Below are 7,275 nucleotides of genomic sequence, written 5' to 3' on the forward strand. Positions count from 1 at the left end.
TTCCACGTCATCATTGGGATATGTCGACTCGTCAAGGGTTTTCGATAAGAGAGAGTGAGGCATTCTAGAGAGAGAGAGAGGCACGGGCTAGAGAGAGAAGGAGAGAGGTTCTAGAGAGAGAAAGAGAGGTTTTCTAGAGAGAGAGGCATTTTGTAGAGAGAGAAAGGGAGAGAGAGGCGCTCTAGAGAGACCCGACCTCTCTCTCTCTCTAGAGAGAGAGGCGTTCTGCCGGACTTCGGTCAGGTCTCTCTAGAGAGAGGCGCTCTAGAGAGACCCAACCTCTCTCTCTCTAGAAAGAGAGGTGTTCTAGAGAGAGAGGCATTCTGCCGGACTTCGATCGGGTCTCTCTAGAGCGCCTCTCTCTCCCTTTCTCTCTCTACAAAATGCCTCTCTCCCTAGAACACCTCTTTTTCTCTCTCTAGAACCTCTCTCTCCTTCTCTCTCTGTCTAGCCCGCCTCTCTCTCTCTCTAGAATGCTTCGCTCTCTCTTATCAAAAAACCCTTTGCGGGTCGACGTATCCCGGTGATGACGTGGAATCCAGCGTGGCTGCCAGGTGGGTTCCGCCAGGTCAAAATCTGGCCGGAGATCCACCTGGCAGCCACGATGGACTCACGTCATCACCGGGATATACTGCAGACGACTTAGTGAGTTTGCGATATACCCTACCAAAAAAAAGCTAAGGTTAACTCGCAGACTTTGGACCTGGTTTAGGCTGTACCGTGATATTAACCCTTTTAAAAAAATATAAATATTTTAACTGTCAGGCATAGCCGCGTAGGCGTGGGTTCGAATCTAGATCACCGAAGATTGAGCATTCATGCACTTCAACCAACTCTGCCATTACACTTAATAAAACCAATATGTAATCGTTTAATGAAATACATTTAATGAAATGCGTTTAATGAAATGCGTTTAATGAAATGTGTTTAATGAAATGCGTTTAATGAAATGCGTTTAATGAAATGCGTTTAATGAAATGCGTTTAATGAAATACGTTTAATGAAATACGTTTAATGAAATACGTTTAATGAAATACGTTTAATGAAATACGTTTAATGAAATACCTTTAATAAAATATGTTTAATAAAATACGTTTAATAAAATACGTTTATTAAAATACGTTTATTAAAATATACAATCACGTTTATTAAAATACATTTATTAAAATATATTTATCAAAATATACAATCACGTTTATTAAAATAGATTTATTAAAATGTATTTACCAAAATATACAATCACGTTTATTAAAATACATTTATTAAAATGTATTTATTAAAATATACAATCACGTTTATTAGAATACATTTATTAAAATTTATAATCATGTTTATTAAAATACATTTATTTAAATATTTATTAAAATATATCATCACGTAAAATAAATTTAAAAATAACTTTTCCCTTGTGATGTTTTGAAATAGAAAACCCTAAAACTCTTACATAATTCTTCTTCGAAAATGTTGTTATTACATCTTAAAATTGATTGATTCACTTGAGAAGATTTTAATTTTTTAACTTTGATCATGATTTTCAGTTGGTATTCATGACCGAACTATAGGGTTTACCAAACCAAACCGATCTTTGACCGAACCGAGACCGTACCGAAGTTTAGGTATAGGTTTAGGTTTTTGCAAAAAACGGTACCGAGACCGACACCGTCATTCCCTACTTCTCGCTGTTCTTTGACGCGTTTGAGTTATGGGTCTTTTGAAACAAGAATACAATAACATTTATTTGGCGATATTTTTTGCTAATCGGTGTTTATTTATTAGAGGTAATTAACTCGATATATTCTAAATATTTTTTTGGAAGACATCATGTATGACACACTCTCGCTGTTCTTCAACACGTTTGAGTTGTCGGTATTTTGAAAATGGACTAAAATACCATTTATCTGGTGATATTTTTTTATTAATCGGTATTTATTAGAGGCATTTAACTCCATATATTCTGACTAGTTTTTTGGAATACATCATGTATGACACCTTCTCGCTGTTCTTCAACACGTTTGAGTTGTGGGTTTTTTGAAACTGGAATAAAACATCATTTACTTGGTGATATTTGTTTGCTAATTAGTATTTATTTAGAGGAGATTATCTCGATATATTCTTATTTTTTTTGGAAGACATCATGTATACTGGAGGTATACATGTAAACATATACTGGAGGTAATGCATATGCTCGCTGGGCCCCATCCGTCCTAGAGAACCCACAAAGTTAAAAATGATGGTGTTATAATAGAAACCTTTGAATAAGACAAGCTTGACTTCTGTATGTATAAGTTACAGGTTGATACACATGGACAACTGATACCACTTGTTTTCAAAGTTAAATCAAGAATTATGATTTGAAATTATGAAAATATACATTTAAAGGACTCTGAAATATGATGTGGAGAAGATAGAGGGGCATAGATTTTATAAAATTTTATATTTTTTTCATAATTTCAAATTTCATTTGATTTTTTTATCTTCTTATTTCATTTCATATAATCCCATACACAAAAAATTTAAATCAGCCACATTATCCCATAAATATAAACCACTTAATGATTTTCTACATCTCTCCCTGATTCCATTTTATTTCCCTAATTTCCTTTTTCTTACAATTTATTATAAGCACACATAAATTATTTTCCATATACTCAAGTAAAAACATAGTTTGAGTTTATTTCTACTCATGTTACATATCAAATTTATCACCAATATAAACATATATTTTATATCAGTGATACTAATTCTGAGACATTTGAGTGTTAATTAGTCATATGGTCAGTGTGTAGATTGGAAAAACTGTTTCTGATAATATTTTAGACAATAAAACACAGCACAGCAGTAGCCTACGCTTATCTCATGGGAGTGTTTATTAGTAGTATCAATGTGATGAATAAAATAAAATAGCATTTCTTTATATTGATAGTTCCTTGCAACACAATAGAAGCTTAATCACACATGCCCTCCAAGGAACTCATTGAGAGTTAGAACAAATTTGTAGAACAGGTCTGCTGATATGCTTCAAAATAGTTTAAGATATTATTTTCTTAGTTCTTTTATGTTGTAGGGTTGAAACCAATAAATTTTTGTTTTTTTTTCCTCAATGTTATCTAATGTTTTCAATAAAACATTTTTTCGTGTTGTTGATTTCTAATTCTAGTGCTTCTTCGCCCATGCCACCCATTCATACTACCAATGTAATGTAAACTAGAGTTGAACTCCCTGCCATTGCAATATCTATAAGTATAGCATTTTGCTCAATACTCAAATCAACGATTCAAGCATCTGTGCTGGGAGTTTTCATTTACAATACCTTGCTTATGGGATAGCTGCTTACCCTGCATCCCCTTGCAAGGTAGTCCTTGCTGATTCACACGAGATTCCATGTGCCCATTTCCTGATAAATAGATGTTTATAAAATATATATGAAAAATGCAATCATTTAAACTCTCATTTAAAAATACTATTGTATTTTTATAAAATAGTAATCATGCCTAAATTTCACAGAAAAAGGCAAATGGAAGCAATGAATAGTGAATGTATGTGTCCAATATCCGATATCGGACAACCGATATCCGATATCCTGAGAAACTGGGATAGCGTCTGATACCTGATATCACTATTATGGAAACCTTGCTAACAATTTGCTTCATTGACTTATGGTCGTCTTTAAATTTGACTGTTTCTTGTCTTGTTCTGAGAATAGGCTCCAAATTTAAATGTAATTTTTATTTTAAATATCACTGTGATATTTCCATTCAGTAACAAACATTAAGTGTCCACACCTTCCCTTCAGCCCATTCTACCGTTTGTCCATCTATTGAATGATGAATGAGAGATCTACCCGTAGAACATCATTTAAACCACCAAAAAGAGACTCATCTCATTTTCCAAACATTTTAATATTATTGAACTAGTTATCAACCCATTCTACTGTTCTTGCATCTATTGAACTCTGTGAGATATATAGCTATATAACATCACTCACATCTGCAATAAGCTTTTATTTAGTAAAGTGTTCCACTGGTGGCGACGACGTCAACGCACCATCTTCGGACGTGCCGCCACCGTCATCCGAGATGCCTCGCATCCTGACTCATCGCCAACATAAACTGAAGAACCGCCTTGATAACAACCAAGTCAACGCACCGGCATTAGACGCGTCGGCATCAGACACGTCTCCATTTATACACGACACGTCCGGCATCATGACACATCGTCAATGCCAGATCCAGAACTGCCCTTTGACGTGACACGATAACACGTCGTCTACTTTATTTTATGTCTCGTATTTTCTCTTTCCTCCAAGGCCTATATGTAGGCAAATGTTGCAAGAAACATTTGGTGAAACATTTTTTAAGAATTGGAGTTTTCTTTCTTCTTGGAGGATTTGCCCTAACTCTCTTCTCCTTCCGTCGCTTGCTACTACCACCGCTTGCCGCTGCCGCCGCTTGCCGCTGCCACCGCTTCCCGCTATCGCCGCTTGCCGCTGCCGCCATTTGCTGCTGCCATCGCTTGCCGCTGCCGCCGCCCTCGACCGCCCGTGTCATCAACCGCCACGGCCGCGCCCTCGGCTGCCTGCACTCTCAGTCGCCCGCGTGCACAATCGCCTGTGCCACTAATAAGCCTTAAAATGCGTGTAAATATGTCGTTGATTTGACATTTAGACTTATACAATAAAATTTATAATTTCCCATAATAACTAAATATAGAATAAAGAGCACGCAAGGGGTCGAACAACAGGGAGGCAAAAAGTAAGAATTTTTATCTAATTTCAATGACTTAATTCAAAGATGAATTAATTTTGCTATTAATTAATGTCAATTATGCTTAATAATGTTTTAAATTAATCAAAATCAAGTAAAACTTAATTTTGATTTTAAATATTTTGGTAAAAAAAACTCAAGATAGAACTATTTCAATTATAAGATCAGATTAATTCGGATTATTAATTTCCCAATTATTATAAAATTTTTGGGAATTTAATAATCAAGAAAGGGATTTTTGAATTGGACTTCAAGATGAATGACTTTTCGAATCAAATTTTGTTTTTAGGTTTTTTATATATTAAATTAAATTTCTAAGCAATAAAAATCAAAATCTAGAGAGATAAACTAGAAAAATTAACCAAGAGAGAGAAAGTGAAGAATTTGGGGAAAAGATGAAATCTGACCCTAAATAAAAAATCTATTGATGCATAAATGTTCTAAATTGATGTTGAATTAAATATAAAAAATCAGATCTTGAATCAGAAGGAAAATGCAGTGCTAATTTCATTCAAAACCAACTTCTAGGGCATGTACATTTCGCCCATGCCTTGGCGTTTTAGAACCGTTCAAGAAGAAGATTGAAATACAAATCAGAAACATACAACTTTGAGTGCAGAATCAAGAACTGTCGACTTCCAAAGCATCCCTTGTGTCCTTCCCGGTCAAATCCTTGGAGAGATCTTCAAAAAGTCTATTTCACCATTTCCAGACCTCTATTTAAAGATCCAACCATCTGGATTGTTGAGGGAGAAAGGACAAACCTACCCTTGATAAGTCTAAAAATGCACGTAAAGATGTCGTTGATTTTGGATTTAGACTTATACAATAAAATTTACAATTTCCCTTGATCACTAAATATGGAATATAGAGCAAGTAAGGGGTCGGACCACAGGGAGGCAACAAATGAGAATTTTTATCCAATTTCAATGAATTAATTCAAAGATGAATTAATTTTGTAATTAATAAATCTTAATTATCCTTAATAATATTCTTTAATTAATCAAAATTAAGTAAGACATAATTTTGATTTTTAATATTTCGGTCAGAAAATTCAAGATATGAATATTTTAATTTTAAGCTCACATTAATTCAGGTTATTAATTTCCCAATTATTATAAAATTTTAAAACAATTTTTATGAATTAAAATTAGGAATTAAATAATCAAGAAAGGGATTTTTAAATTCGACTTCAAGATAGACGAATTTTTGAATCAAAATTTCTTTTTAGGTTTTCTATATATTGAATTAAATTCCTAAACAATAAAAATCGAAAACTAGAGAGAGAAACTAGACAAATTGACCTAGAGAGAGAAAGTGAAGAATTTGGGGAAAAGATGAAATCTGACCCTAAATTAAAAATATAATGATGCAGAAATGTTCTAAATTGATTTAGAATTAAGGATCAAAAACCAGATCTTGAATCAGAATCAAAAGGAAGTGCTAATTTCATTCAAAACAAACTTCTAGGTCATGTACATTTCACCCATGCCGCGGCGTTTTAGAATCGTTCAAGAAGATGATTGAAATACAAATCAAAAACTTACAATTTTGAGTGCAGAAGCAAGATCTGTCAACTTCAAGAACCCCTCCTGTGTCCTTCCTGGCCAATTGCTTGGGGAGAGCCTCCAAAAGTAAATTTTGCCCATTCCTAGACTCTATTTAAAGATCCAACCGTCTAGATTGTAGAGGGAGAAAGGAAGAACCTACCCTCAAAATTTCAGCCCAATCGGACATCTAGATCTCAAGATATCAAGGTTTTAGTGAGGATAAATCTAGGTCGTTGGATCATTTTATTTTCTAAAAAAACCGATTTTTCTGATTGGCTGAGCATTCTTTCTCGTTTTCCGCCTTATCGGATCACGTGTCGACACTTCGTTGTCCGCGTCGGCCGCCCGCAATGATTGGAGAACAATCATTCTCTTTAAATGGCCAGGAAAAGCCACGTCGCCCTGAAATAAATTAAAAAAACAAAAGACTCTCTCTCTCTTTTTATATATTCTAAATCGTACAGCCGCATTATTTGACCCACGTGCGCCGTCGATAGCCGCATTTTTTGACTTTATTTTTCAATAATAATAATAAAAGGGCAGTGAGCTTACCGTTTAATTTTTTTTATTGATTTACGGCGTCGATTTCCGCGTGTATGCAGAAAATTGACGCCGTAAAGCTTTGATTCAAAAAATGTCGGTTGCCAAGTGCGTTAAATGCACGCGGCAACGCGACGCCGCATGCACGCTTGCGCACGTGCATGTCGGTGGGCGTATAAAATAATAATCTCTCTCTCTCTCTCTCTTATTATTTAATAATAATTATCCACTCATTTGCCCGAATTTCGGGCGAATGACGTGGATGCCCTTTAATATATAAAAATATATTATAAAATTCCAAATAAATTAAATATGTATTATTTAAATATATAAAAATCATTTCTTGGCTATATAATGGTCAAAAAATTATATAAAAACATGGAAAAATTCCAGAAAAATCATGAAAACACTTACCAACCTTT

This window comes from Wolffia australiana, chromosome 17 (assembly GCF_029677425.1).
Source record: "Wolffia australiana isolate 7733 chromosome 17, ASM2967742v1".
Lineage (NCBI taxonomy): Eukaryota > Viridiplantae > Streptophyta > Magnoliopsida > Alismatales > Araceae > Wolffia > Wolffia australiana.